This window comes from Myotis nattereri, assembly GCF_964212035.1.
Source record: "Myotis nattereri genome assembly, chromosome: X".
NCBI classification, from domain to species: domain Eukaryota; kingdom Metazoa; phylum Chordata; class Mammalia; order Chiroptera; family Vespertilionidae; genus Myotis; species Myotis nattereri.
In genome coordinates, this window is record NC_138078.1 from 44,698,991 (window position 1) to 44,713,125 (window position 14,135).

Here is a 14,135-nt window from a genome sequence, read left to right on the forward strand (position 1 = left end):
TAAGGCCAAGTTATTTACAACTAACAAATGATGTTAAGTAGTAATATATGAAAAAGAAAGAAAAAGCAGGCCCTGATATCTGGAAACTGGCCGGCATTCAAAGGTATGCCATGTTGTTTTCCTGTTGGACATGAAAAAATCTCACAAAATACTGACATCAGACAAGGTTATTCTGATAACATGATAAAGTGAGACAAAACAATGCCACTTCATAATTTAGTATAAGCACAGACAAAAACAAGGTCACTGTGCTACCCCCAAAAGCTTTATGTTCACTTCAGTCTGCTCTGCTTATAAGTAAGATTTATTGAGATGCCCAATCATAAAATTGTCCTTGCTTTCTGACAGCCATCAATACAGAATGAACCACAACTCTCCTAGACTCTTTCCCAAATTACCCAATCAAAGCTCAAATCCTGTAACAAGTTCTTTCTATCACCCTTTTACTAAGACACCACATGGTTCCCTATTATATTAGTCTGTTAAGGCTACTATAAAAAAATACCACTGATTGATCGTCTTCAACAACAGAATTTTATTTTCTCACAGTTCTGGAGGCTAGGAGTCCAATATCAAGGTTCTGGAAGGTGTGGTTTCTCCTGAGAATTTTCTCTTTAGCTTGTAGATGGCTGCCTTCTCATTGTCCATACATGGTCTTTTCTCTGTACGCATGTACCCCTTGTGTTTCTTTATGTGTCCAAATTTTCTCCTCTTATAAGGACACAGATTGGATTTGGGCCCACTTTATCCACCTCATTTTAACTTAATCATCCTTTTAAAGGCCCTATCTCCAAATACAATCACTTTTGAAGATGATACAGTTCAGTCCATAATAACTATGGTGTACATTCTCACTATAACAAGTAATAACTCAACTGATTCAACTACTGGTGTGTTCCTGGTAGTCTTTAGGTAATGGAAACTGACACTAATTACAACTGGTAACTAACAAGTGACTAACTTTAAAAAGGGGAACAAACATAGCATATGTAGTTCATACAGATGAAAACAATGTGCTTTTCAAGAATGGGAAAAATGGACATTGAGATCCAACCAATAAATGGGTGACATTTTTATTTGTTTTTGTTTTTGAAGACTGAAACCAAATATTATTTTTCTTCACATTTACCTCAGTACCTGAGAGATACAAATGTATTTTCACAGTGCCTGACAGATACAAGACAAAGAAGATATTACTTCTAGTCTTAAGATATGTACATAGAATTTCTTTTTGGCTCAATGTTCTCACCTGTAAAATGGAAGTAATAAAATTGTGTTTGTTGTGAGGATTAAATAAAATAATTCATGTAAATTTCTTAGCACAATGTCTGGCACATAGTAAGGTCTTATTAACTGTCAATTATTTAAGGATAAGTTTTATTCATGGATGAGTTTCATAGGTATAAAATGAGAGGGGGGAGGACAAGAGTGTTTCAAGCAAGTGGGATGGTGGAAACCAAGGCACATAGATGAAGAATTGTAAAAGGGCTCCCTGTGCCCAGACAGAGACATTATGACTTAGTGATGAAAGACCCATGGAGAGTACTTCAAACTTGATTAGACTTCCCAGACATTAATAGCAATAGGATGTCCAAAACACTTGTCTCTTCTACTTTGCCAGGGAAAAGGAAATAGCCCCTCCCTTAATAACTTGTGCTATTTCTGGGAAGGGATTTTGTGACAAACAATAGAGCCTCTGTTGAAGGTGATGGTGAGTTGCACACATCAGGTCTCCAAGCCTGAGTGTTGGCAGCAAAATAAGCCTGCAGCTGTGGCAGCAGAGAAACCTGAAATCAGGCACTGCTTGAGTGAAGCTGTGTGTTGTGATGGCTTGCTGGAGCAAGTGCACACAAAGTAGCTTAGTTTGACTCCTCTTGTTCTGGCACCAACCTTACAATCTCTTGTCTTGGGTCCTAGTAGTAGTGGTTCAGGGACCCAGGACCAACCTTGCACCAAGGGCTCCAGGAGTGCTGGATGTTCTTTTCTAAGTTGGGTTTCACCCCTTTGCTGTTTACTGTTGGATTCTCAGGAATTCTGAAGGGGCATGACCACCTAATGGATTTCTTCAATACAGCAGCGGAGCAGATCCCATTTCCTTCCTGGTACATTTTACGTTCCCTCTTTCTCTCCTTCTGTATTCCAAAAAAACACTCCTGTCCAATTCTCTGGAAATGTCCCTCCATCCAACCCTTCCAATATGACCTACCCTTCTGGAGGCCTAGGCTCTGAAATTAAAGGTAGGTAGAGGTTGAATGGTTGCATATTTGGGAAAGAAGCCATTGAAATATTCTTCCCCAAACTTCAGAGCGCCCCTCTCTGTACATATAACTGCCCTAAAAGACGTGGGAGAGGGGTGTCCAGCTGAATGTCTGCGGGGGAAGAGCGCTTCACTGGCGCAGTGGACAGGGATAGCTGCAAGAACGAGTGGGGGTTGGGGTGGGGGTGGGTAAGGGGGTGCGCGCCCTTTATGACAGGTGGCTGCGCAGTGCGCGCTCCCGGGAGTCTGAGGGAAGGGAGGGACAGATGGACAGAGTGGGAAGGGACACATAGGGAAAGAACCTCAGAAAGGGTAGAGAAAACAGGAGAGAAAGGGAGGGCAGTGGTGGTGAAGGGAGGCAAAGGGGAACGCGTCCAGCAAGAACAGCCGCATTGGAGGAAACAATGGCAGGGGCAATAGCGATGATGGCAGCTGAGGCAGTCCCAATCTGGGCACCTTTCTGAATGGGCAGTGGCAGCTCAGGGGGAAGAGGAGACCAGGCAGCGCCAGCAGAGGCTCTGAGAAAAGCAGCGGAAGGAGGAGGAGGGGGAGGAGGAAGAAGAGGAGGAGGAAAAAGAGAGGGAGGAGGGAGACGAGGCAGAGGGAGAATCCGGGAAGGAAAGCCAGCAGCAGCAGCAGCAGCAGCAGCAGCAGCAGCAGCAGCAGCAGCCGCCGCCGCCACAGCAGTAGCAGTAGCAGCATTTAGCAGTAGCTTTAACAGGGTAGCGACATTAGCAGCTTTCTTCCTTCTCTCTCTCTCCCGCCAACAGCCACTGCTATCGCACTGAGCGGGCTCCAGCGCCATGAGCGCAGCTGTCTCCCGAGGTAGCCACTGCACGAGCTAGCGCTTGTTCGGGCCAAGTGCGGATCCCTGGAGCAGCTGGCAGCCACAGAGGCACTGAGTTCCAGGACCAGAGCCCTATAGATCTGACTCCATCTAGCAAGGCGGCAGCAGCGCCTGAGGGAGAGAGGCGCGTCCACCTGGCGGGCCTGGCACATGGAGCTGAGGCAGAGGTTGTGGTGACAGCAGCGGCGGTGGCAGCGGCGGCGGCGGCGGCGGCGGCAGCAGCAGCAGCAGCAGCAGCAGCAGCAGTGGCAGCTAGAGCAACGGTGGTGGTGGCGGGAGCCCAGCTTTCACTGCGGCCGTGCTCGCTCCAGCGCCCACAGCCACAACCCGCCAGCGACGTGCACCCCAGGAGTCGGCCTGTGAGGTGAGTACAGACGCTGCTATCCAGCCCTCTGGTCTTCTCACTGGCTCCCCAGCTGGCTCCGGGTGGCGTCGACAGGGAGTGGAAGGAATTGGGGGCGGCCAAGAGAGAAGAGAAGGAAGGGCAGACGGAAGGGAGGGTATCTGTGTGAGAATGGCGTGCCTGTGTGTATCTGTGTACTAGGTAGCAAGGCCGCGGGGGCGCGCGGTCCCGGCTCAGCACTGTAATCTAGGAAAGGCCTCAGTGCTGGAGCGCAGGGCGGGTGGGGGGTGGGGGTGATGAAGGGGCGGGGGGGAGGGGAGGCAGGCGGCTGGAGCTGCCCCGCTCACACGCACTGGGCCAGGCAGTGGGGACCAGCCAACTGCCGCCTCCTTTCGGGCTGCTGCTCTGGAGACCCTGGCCAGGGAATAGGCACAGACACCGCAGGCTTAGGGGTGAGTGGGAAAACCCACTGCGGTTGTGATCCTGAGCCAGGGTCACAGCGGCAGAGGTGCGAAGCACCGCGGCCCACACCTCCTGAACCTCCCACGCGCGGGGCGCTGACCTGAGGACCACAGAGTGCCTGTGAGCACGCGCCACTTGACTGGGGCTGCTGGAGGGTCTAAATTGGGGGCTCTGTCAAGCTTCATCCAGCTTGTCACCTTTGCGAAAATTACCCCAAGGCCCCCTCCCTCTCTGGATGGCAGTCGAATTGCCCCTCTCCTGCATGGCTTCTGGTGCTTCGCTTGGCTGTGCCCAGCCACACCACACATGTCCACTCGGGTCTGGCACACCCGGTGGAATGGGGAGGCCAAGAGCCGGCGAGGGGAGTGGGCTGGCTCTGGGAAAGTGTGGAAAACGCGCCGCTGAGTTGGCGCTGGCCTGCTGAGGAATCCAGTGGTTTCATCATGACTGCTTCTGTCGGTCTGATTCCTGAGGGACTGAATCACCCGCGCAAGGTTTTCTGTCTTTTTTCGAAGTTAAAAAAAAAAAAATGGCATCCCCATTTCGACACCAGCACACTTGATTTTTGTCTAATTTCTCGTTATATTTTGAATAAGTGGGTTTCATATTTTGCTTCTGCGTTTTGGCACCCAGAATTGTTGAATCATGTGCAGTATACTTAGCTAATTTAACCTTTCCCTAACATTCCATTTTCTAGACTGTTATCTGAAAATACATGATTTGTGTGTAGGGCTGCTGGGCTGTTTTTTAAAAAGCATCTGAAGCACGTTAACCCTGGATTTGAATATCTCCTCTGTTGTTTTTGGTGGAGGAGCAGAGTATGCTGATAGGTTCTGAAATATTTTGCTTGGTGAGAAAAGGTGTTCAATGGTCTTCCCTGAACTGTAGAGATCATTTGGGTCTCCAGGTATGACTCTCCCTTACATCTTGTACACATATGGCAACATATGTTCAAACGTTTTATTTACAGCAATGACATTCTCATGGCTGAGGAGAATTTACAAGTACTTAAAATATTTTTAGAAGGGAACAAAAAAGCCCTAAGTAACTGTCATTTTACATATTAACTGGGAAATCAGCTAATCAAATAAAACTGACTGGGTGTCTGAAACTCCATCCCAGTGAAGTATGTGGCTGTGAATATAATTAACCATCTGTCTAGTGAGCAATTTAAATTTGGGCTGGTACATTTTTATTACAGTGTCTAATTTCTGGAAGACTTGCACATTTTACCCAGTAATAACAACAAAAAACATGTTTACTTACTAGGTCAAAGATTTATTTGTGTGGTGGTGGTATTTCCCTTTCTCTACCCCCACCTCATCTTTCCTAGTCTCCATACTCCTTGACCTGGGAGGTCAAAATGAGTCTCTTGCTTTTGCAAATAGCATATTTACAATACAGGAACTCAAAGCAGCTATGGCAGCTAGTGATTAGACATACCTTCCAATATTTTACCTCCCCCAGAACCTAGATAGATTGCATTAATTTGAGTTGAAAAAATATAATTTTTGTGGACATGTGTACAGATATAGTAGGTTTATTCAACAAATTTAAGACTTGAAATTTGACTCTATTTACTTGTTATGCTCTCCCCCAGCTGTCCAAACCGTCTTTCACATCCCATAGACGCACACTCATGCACACACAAAATCATATCCTTTTATCCTTATAACCAATTCTTAAGTTAACAGTATTCACATTTATTATTTTAACAGTATTTTGAGAAGCTTATGTTCTTTGTAAATAAAAAGTGAAGAGACATACATATTAAAAAAGTTCCCCCTCTGATGTGATTTAACCAAAAATTTATTACTAGGAAAAAAAGAATAGATTTTGGGTGGAGATTAAATAGCCCCAGGAAGATTAGATTTTAGAGACCTCTACTAAAAAGCTGTTGTTAACATGACATGACATGACATGACATGACATGACATGACATAACATGACATAACTAAAATGAACCATGGGTTGCTTGTGCTGTGGGCTAAAGAAAATCGTTTAAAGGAAAATACTTTTAAAACAAATATTTGGCTAAATAATAACTCTGACAAATGGGTATTAATTATTGTAAACACCTGGGAAATTTGACATGCATCAAGTTTGTTAAATAAATCAACTTGTTTAGTGAATAAATCTTCAATGCATCAATGCTTTTTAACTCTCTCTCTCTCTCTCTCACACACACACACACACACACACACACACACACACACACACCACCCTGTTGCCAAATGCAGAACACTGCCACTTTGTCTCTACTTTTCTTAGACATTCTCTCTTTTTCTTTTTTCTACAATCTTCTAATTACCTGTAAACTCCCTAGAACAGAGAGAAGTAAAGATGTGGTGGTATTGCCTATGTTTAGGAGGTGAGAAGAGGGAAGGGAAAACTGTAAGTGCTGGATTTTAAACATTCAAAGATATACTTGTGGATTTCAATCACTGTGGAGATCCTGGTCTCATGGAAGTATTTGCTTTGGTGAGGGACTAGCTTTACCAAAGAAGCATTGATTGCAGTTGCTCTGTTCCTAATCTAGTTCTAGTGAATTATTTTATCTTTCCAAATTCCTTAGTAAGGGGAAAAAAGAAGATTCTAATTGACTTTTGACCCCATTACATTATCTTTACATATATTTATCTGCTGACACATACATGGTTTAAGTGTTCTGCCTTACAGTAAGCAAAAAGAGTAAAGGACCAAAGTAGATGATAGGGAAGAGAAGTAATATACTAAGGAGTAGATTATCTGGTTTCCCTGCTTTACCCATCTTTGGTTTGATGGGGAAAGCAGATTTGGACATTTTAATTCTTTCTTTATTTTTCCCCTTTTACCTCCAAAAATTTGCCCATCAGCTCCCTAATTGACGGTTTCTCCACCTTTTCAAAGTCTAGATCACAGGGTTAGAACACAAAGGATTTGTTGGGCTCTCCATGCCACTTCTCCAGGGCTCCTTGGAAACAAAACAAAGAACACTGGGCAAGACTGCATCACATGAGACCACCTTTAATTTCAGAGTTTTCTCTCATGCATAAAATTTTGTTTTAGGAAGAGGTGAACATTCCTCTCTCTTCTCAAACAACACTGACCTTGTGCAACATTAGGCATATCACAACCTTGGAGAAATCTGGTCTGGGAGTGGGGTCAGCCAGGAAAGTGGAGTGTAGGGGAAGGATGCCTTTTAGTGAAGGTAGGGTCTTAACTGGACCAGCTAAGGGAGTGAGAACACTCTGCCTCTCTTCCCAGCGGTCCTTAATTGACCACAGTGATTTGAAGGCCTCTGCTCAGAATGTGCTCTTATTGGTCTCTTTTTCTGTGGATAAACACTATGAACTGATGTCTTTCCCTCCCTTGTTCTCTGGTAGAAAAAAAGGACTGAGGTCTTCAGGACCAACTGATATGCACATAATTTTTATTTTTCTAAAAGGCACTTCAATATATCATCTTCTACATCCCAGTAATATGATTTTGAAATAAACAATTATCGATTTTCTTCAACACCTCCAAACTCAATTTAAAAAGTCACACCTCTCCCCACTCAGTAGCCCATTAGTATTATTCAATAACTTAATCAAAACGCTGCTCCTAATGTTTAACTTGAGGGAAATTAGACACCAAGATTATATCCTGGGCCTCACTGCTTAAGTAGCAGTCCCCCATCCAGAACAGGCATAGATTTTCATTTTGTTTGGGGGAAGTTAAAGCATTTCCTCTATGGAGAACTATAGTTTGGCCATATGTTGTGCTTTATACCTATTGTCTCAGGATATTTATTTCACCCTTAAAGGTGTCCCAGTTTGGTCAAAAAGTTCTATGGTCACCTAAATATAGCCACCTTAAAATCAAAGTGTGCTTCTGGATTTGGGGAGATGGTTATATTTGTAAAACTTGGCAGGTGGTATAATGAGTTTTGAAGATGTCATAGTCCCTGAACTGGCTCAGCCTATCCTTTTCATAGCTAAGAAGTATTTCTTATCGAACCCCAGAATTATTGGACACCCCTCCAAAGTGTGTGTGTGTGTGTGTGTATACATGCGTACATGTGTGCACAAACTCACACACACACACAAAGAGGTACTGTCTGCATTCTGGAGAGTGGCTGCTCTTACTTTCATGTAATACTGGTAATAGGTAATAAGCTTAAAGCAAATCAGGAGCCATTTAAGTTTAGAAAGATCATCCTGACAATGGTATTTGCAAAACGAGTATGGTACCAATGGAAGTGTGAATTTCTTTTAGAATATGTTTTAAGAAGTGCACAGATAACTCTCTCTCTGTCCAGAATAATGTGCATGTGGTATTGCCAAATATGTAAATATATATTTACATATGTATATTACATGTACATATTTACATTTTCTTTTTCTGTAATGGACAAGATAACCTTTTAAACTGTCTTCTAGTCCTAAATACCCATGATTGGCTTTCATTGATCTAGGGCAGGCATCAAAACAACCTATGGTCCACAGGCCAAATATGGCCTGCTATGGTAAAAGAAAATCACGAAGACAAGAAAAAAATGTGAGGCCCATTTGGAGTTGTTTTTGCATATGTTTTGAAACTTCCCCTTTGTAATTGAGCTTTACTAAGGCCAATGTCAAAATGAGTCCACATTTCCTGAGCACATACGTATCACCTGATATCTAGCGTTTGAGAGATTGTCCAGAACCTAGTAGAGTGGCAGAGGGATGACCCAAAAAGTGAAATCCAGGTGTGAATTTGTTTGCTTGAATCGAAATGTCAATAATGATATTTTCTTTCCTGCCTATTATAGTAACCAACATTTTGTGGTGCTACTAAAATCCTTCTGCCCTCCTCTCCAGTATTTGCCATGCATTTGCTGGCATTCATGATTTAGTAACCCAGAGACCAGTTTTTGCAACTTCATTGAATAGAGACCTGCTGTCTCAAATTACTAAATAGCTGCAACGCATTCTGAAAATGTGCTTTACTGAGTAGGATAGTAGATGGGCCATTACAACCTAGTTTAGTGGTTCCTAACCTTTATTTTGGCATGAACCCCTGTGAACATTCAATGAATGCCAAGGATACCCTCTTCAGAAAAGTAAACATTTACATATATGACACTTGCATACATTTTCAGGAAATCCAACCATGTATTGTAAGTTAAAAAACCTCTGCAGTAGCCTTTGTCTAGTTGTTACAGGAATTGCTGTTGCATGGCTGTCATGGTCACAGTAGCCTGAAATGGAAGTCATGAAAATGACTCTCAAAGAGCCCATTATTAGTATACTTATGGGCTACAGCTCTCAGCTACTGTGGCAAGCAATTTTCTGATTAGCCTTCACAGGCATTTTTTTTTATTATGAAAAAGCATCATTTAGCATTCACTTTGACATTTCTATTCTCACCAAGAACAAGTCAAGGCTAGTGTCCTCAAATCCTTGACTTGTCAACTTTCAGACGCTTACAAATGTCTGTTTAGCACTCACCCTTCACAAGTTCATTATTAATATATAAAATATATTTCATAAAATCTCACTTGTGTTTATCTGCTCCCATCTCTTCTTCTCTTTTGTCTGTTTCACCATCTCTATTTCCCAAAGCAAATGACCTTGAGACAAATTGAGAACTCTTGCTAGCACTGATTGTTAGGTATGGTGATGGAGTCCAGATATCTTCATGAGGACCCTTAGGACTCATGGGCCTTTTGGAGTATTAGCCATCCTGAAGATCTAGCATCATATATTAAAGGCAAAGTTCCTTAAGTTCTGCAAACACTAATATATGCCATATCTATGCTTTGCAGGTTGGGAGATGGGAATAGGTGATGTTCCTATCCATGAATAAATGTTTATTACCTGTCTCTTTGCTTTTTGTCTTAGCAGTTTGGAGTATGGTACAGTGTGAAGGCTAAAAGAATCCTGAATCAGGAAGGGTCTATTACTGATAATATCTAATTCAATTCAGCCAACATTTATTGAGGATTTATTATGTATTTGGGATACTGGGGACAGAAAAAATAATAAAACACATTCTCTTCTCTTATCGGAAATTATTGCTGTTTCTGGCTGGGCCCGTTTACCACCTGTATTAATTTATCCCACCATTTTTTCTAATTCAATGAATTTTTCTATTATTTCTATATTCTCCTCTTTAGAAAATAAATATGATGCCTTGTTGTCGTAACAGCAGGAAATTCCTTGGCAAACAAGGCATTTCTAGCTAAGTTGAGATAACATTTCCATCCTCCATGGCACAAATGCTTCTATTCTTATTTCTGCATTGGCTTAGCAGGTCCCATTTAATAGAGGAGGGGGGTTGTTTCTTTTCCTGAAAATTTGAGGCAATATTTCTATCATTGGCAATATGGAATTGCAAATAGGATTAGCCATAGTTATAGTACTCTGCAAAAAGCCAGTTATCCATCTTTGAGTGGGTTAATCTTTTACCCCTAGCTGGTGGCTGTATTCATTTTCTATTGCTGATATAACAAATTACCAAAAGCTTAGTGGTTTAAAACAACGTAAGTTTATTATCCTATAGTTCTAGAGGTGAGAAATCTGAATTGGTTTCACTGCATTAAAATCAAGGTGTGAACAGGGATGAATTCCTTTGTGGAAGCTCTAGGAGAGACTCCCTTTCCTTGCTTCTACTGTCACATCTCCTTTTCTTACTCTCATTCTTCTGCCTCCCTCTTCCACTTTTAAATCCCCCCGTGATTACATTGGGTCTATCTGGATGAATAATGAGAATAATCTCCCACCTCAAGATTAGATGATTTGCAAACTTAATTCCCTCTGTAACCTTAGTTCTTTATGTACCATAAAACATACCTTATTCATAGGTTCTAGGAGTAGGTTGTGGACTACTTTGTAGTGCCATTACTCTGCCTGCCACAGTAACTTGATTTTTATAATTTTGAAATAATTATAGATTCACAGGAAGTTGAAAGGACAGAGAGGCTCTATGTACCCTTCACCAAGTTCCCTAAATGGTTACATCTTACATAATTATATTATATTAATATCAAAACCATGAACTTGACATTGGAACAATGGAAGCATTTAGTTCTATGCCATTTTATCATATGAGTAGATTTGTGTAACTAACACCACAATCAAAGACAAAGTATTATTCCATCATCATAACCATCTCTCTTGTGCCAGCCTTAGATCTCTTTATAGTCACACTGATTCCCTTCATCCCCACTATCTCTAGCCCATGGCAAACATTAATCATCTTTTCTAAATTCATTTTAAAATTTTATATAAATAGATTTATAGAGTATGTGACCTTTTAAGATTGGCTTGTTTTCACTCAGCATAAGGCCCTTGAGATTCATCCAAGTTTTTGTGTATAGACTGTACATTCCTTTTTACTGTTGAACAGTATTTCATGGTGTGAATCTATCACAGTTTGCTTAACCATATACCTGTTGAGGACATTTTGGTTGTCTCCAGTTTTTGGCCATTACAAATAAAAATGTACAAATTAGTGTACAAGTTTTTGTATGAACATAGTTTTCATTTATCTGGGAAAAATGTCTAGGAATGTGATTGCTGGGCTATATAGTATGATTAGTTTTTTAAGAACCTTCAAAACCATTTTCCAGAGTGCTTGTACATAACTTATCACACTCTACTAATATCAGCATTTTACCTATTTGAGTAATGCTTTAAAGCCCCTTTATCATCCTTCTTTATAATACCACTAGAGGCCCAGTGCATGGATTTGTGCACCGGTGGGGTCCCTTGGCCTGGTCTGTGGGGATCAGGATGAAACTGGCTCTCTGACATTCCCCAAGGGGTCCCAGATTGCGAGATGGGTGTTCTCAGGTGACACAACTGGAATCAGAGAGGAGACAGCACGATTCCAGGGTGATTCACCTGAGAACTGCAGCTGCCAAGTCACCACAGCTCGGCAGTTCCTGCATTGAGCATCTGCCCCCTGGTGGTTAGTGTGCATCATAGCTACTGGCCAGTTGGCTGGTTGGCTGGTCACTTAGGCTTTTATATATATAGATTGTCTTAAATATTTCTTCTATATATATTTAGAACTAAATTGGACAATGTCATAATTTTTGCTTCAACTGTCAAACATACTTGAGGAAACTCAACATGAGCAGAAAAGTCAATTGTGTTGACTCTTACTCTTCCTGTTGTTTTTCTTCCTCCATAAGGTTCCAAATTCTTTCTTTTATATTTTCTTTCTGTTTAGAGAATATCCATTAGTCATTCTTTTAATGCAAGTTTGTTGGCAACAAATTCTCTTAGTTTTCTTTCATCTGAGAATTTCTTGATTTCACCTTCATTCTTGAAGGATATTTTCACAGGATATAGGATTCTGAATTGACAGTTCTTTTCTTCCAGCTCTTGAAAAAAGTATCATTTCCTTCTGACCTCCATGGGTTTTGATGAGAAAACTGCTGCCATTCAAACTGTCCCCCCCCCCCTTGTAGGTAAGGCATCATCTCTTTCTCATTGCTTTCAATATCTCTCTTTTTAAAAAAATGTCTTTAGTTTTCAGAAGCTTGGCTATGATGTATCTTGGCATGGATTTCTTTGGATTCATCCAGTTTGGAATACTATCAGCTTCTTGAATCTGTAGGATTATGTCATTGAGCAATTTTGGGAGAATTTCAGCCATTATTTCCTTAAATGCATTTTCTGTGAAATCATCATTATCCTATCATGACAGTTCTCCTTTGCTGACAGAAAAGTTAGATACATATATTTTTATAATCCCACAGGTTCCTGAGACCTTGTTTAGTTTTTTCAGTCAATTTTTCTCTGTTGTTCAGATTGAAGAATTTCTATTTTTCTATTTTTAAGTTACCGGATTCTTTCCTCAGTCCTCTCCATTCTTCTGTAGAGGTCATCTGTTGTTGTTTTATGCTTTAAAAGATGGCACTTTATTATTTCATCAGCATGCTTGGCACTTTCACTTAGATGTCATCTCAAAGTCAACACCTTCCAGATCCAACTCACTATCTCTGAACTCATCTCTGCAGTCTATGATATGAGAAGCAGTTCACCTCATCCCACACTTGTCCTACCTCCTGTCAGCTTCACCTTGCCCATGTCCTGTATCTCCACCTGTATCTCTGCCATATGCCAAGCTACTGACCTCTCTGACTGGGTCTGCTGTACTGCTCTCTTCACCGGCTTGCTGTGGGCATGTTGATTTTAAAAAAAAATATTAGGCCCTAGCCAGGTTGTCTAAGTGGCTAAAGCATTGGCCTTTGGATTGAAGGGTCCCTGGTTTGATTAGATTCTGGTCAAGGTTACCTCAGTTGTAGACTCAATCCCCGGCCCTGTTTAATCCTGGCCCTGGTTGGGGCAAGTGCAGGAGGCAACCAAATTGCTGTGTCTCTCTCACATCAAAGTTTCTCTCTCTGTCTCTACCCCTCCCTTCCACTTTCTCTAAAAATTAATGGAAAAATATTCTCAGGTGAGGATTAACAACAAAAATAATTCAGTTATTGTACTTTTTATTTATAAAATTTTCACTTGGTTCTTCAATGCATCTTCTATTTTTCTGAGAATTTCTATTTTTCATTTGTTTCAAGAGAGTTTGTAATTGCTTATTGGGGTACTTTTTTAAATCATTACTGCTTTAAAATCTTTGTCAGATAATTCTAACATTTTGTCATCTTGGCTTTGGATTTTTTTTATCCATTTGGAGATCTTTCTCATTCTTATATGATGAATGATTTTTTTTTTACAGAAACCTAGATATTTTTGTAATATATTATGAGACTCTGGGTCTTATTTGAACTTAATGTTTTAGCTAGCTTTCTCTGACACTGTTACAGCAGGGGAAGGCAGTGTGTTGCCTTGTTAGTTCCTGGTCAAAATAGAAGTCCAGGTTCTCCATTCAGCTTCTGTTGACACTTGGAGAGCAGATCTTCTCATTACTGCTGAGTGAAGGGTTGAAATTCAGTCACATTTCAGGTGTTTGATAATCATCTGTGGTTAGTGGCTGCCATATTGTACAACACATGTATGGGACATTTCATCATTATTCTGGGAAGGCTGGGGGTTCAAAAGGGAGCTTTGTCCTATAAGAATTGAAGTTTGAGGTTAGATACTGTGGCACAGGTAGAATTAGACAAGAACTTACATTGGATCTGAGGTGTATGGATGGGGTTTGGTTGCAAAACCTGAGGTGCTAAGAGTATTAGAGAGATATGAGCACAGAGAAGTCGGCTGGACAGTAAGGACCCAGTAGAGTTGTTAGAAACTCTGTATACCATACTATTA

General features: G+C 41.4%; 1 protein-coding gene across 2 annotated transcripts in view; it reads left to right on the forward strand.

The window, feature by feature from the left end:
• The first annotated feature begins 2,507 nt into the window (after positions 1-2,507).
• The window catches only part of NEXMIF (neurite extension and migration factor), a 536,136-nt gene continuing 524,508 nt past the window's right edge, over positions 2,508-14,135 (forward strand). Inside the window, exon 1 of one of the 2 annotated variants that reach the window (XR_013995431.1) lies at positions 2,508-3,468. The gene's annotated coding sequence lies outside the window, so the exon portion shown is untranslated. The remainder of the gene's footprint in view (positions 3,469-14,135) is intronic. The other variant, XM_081080800.1, reaches the window with a different exon arrangement.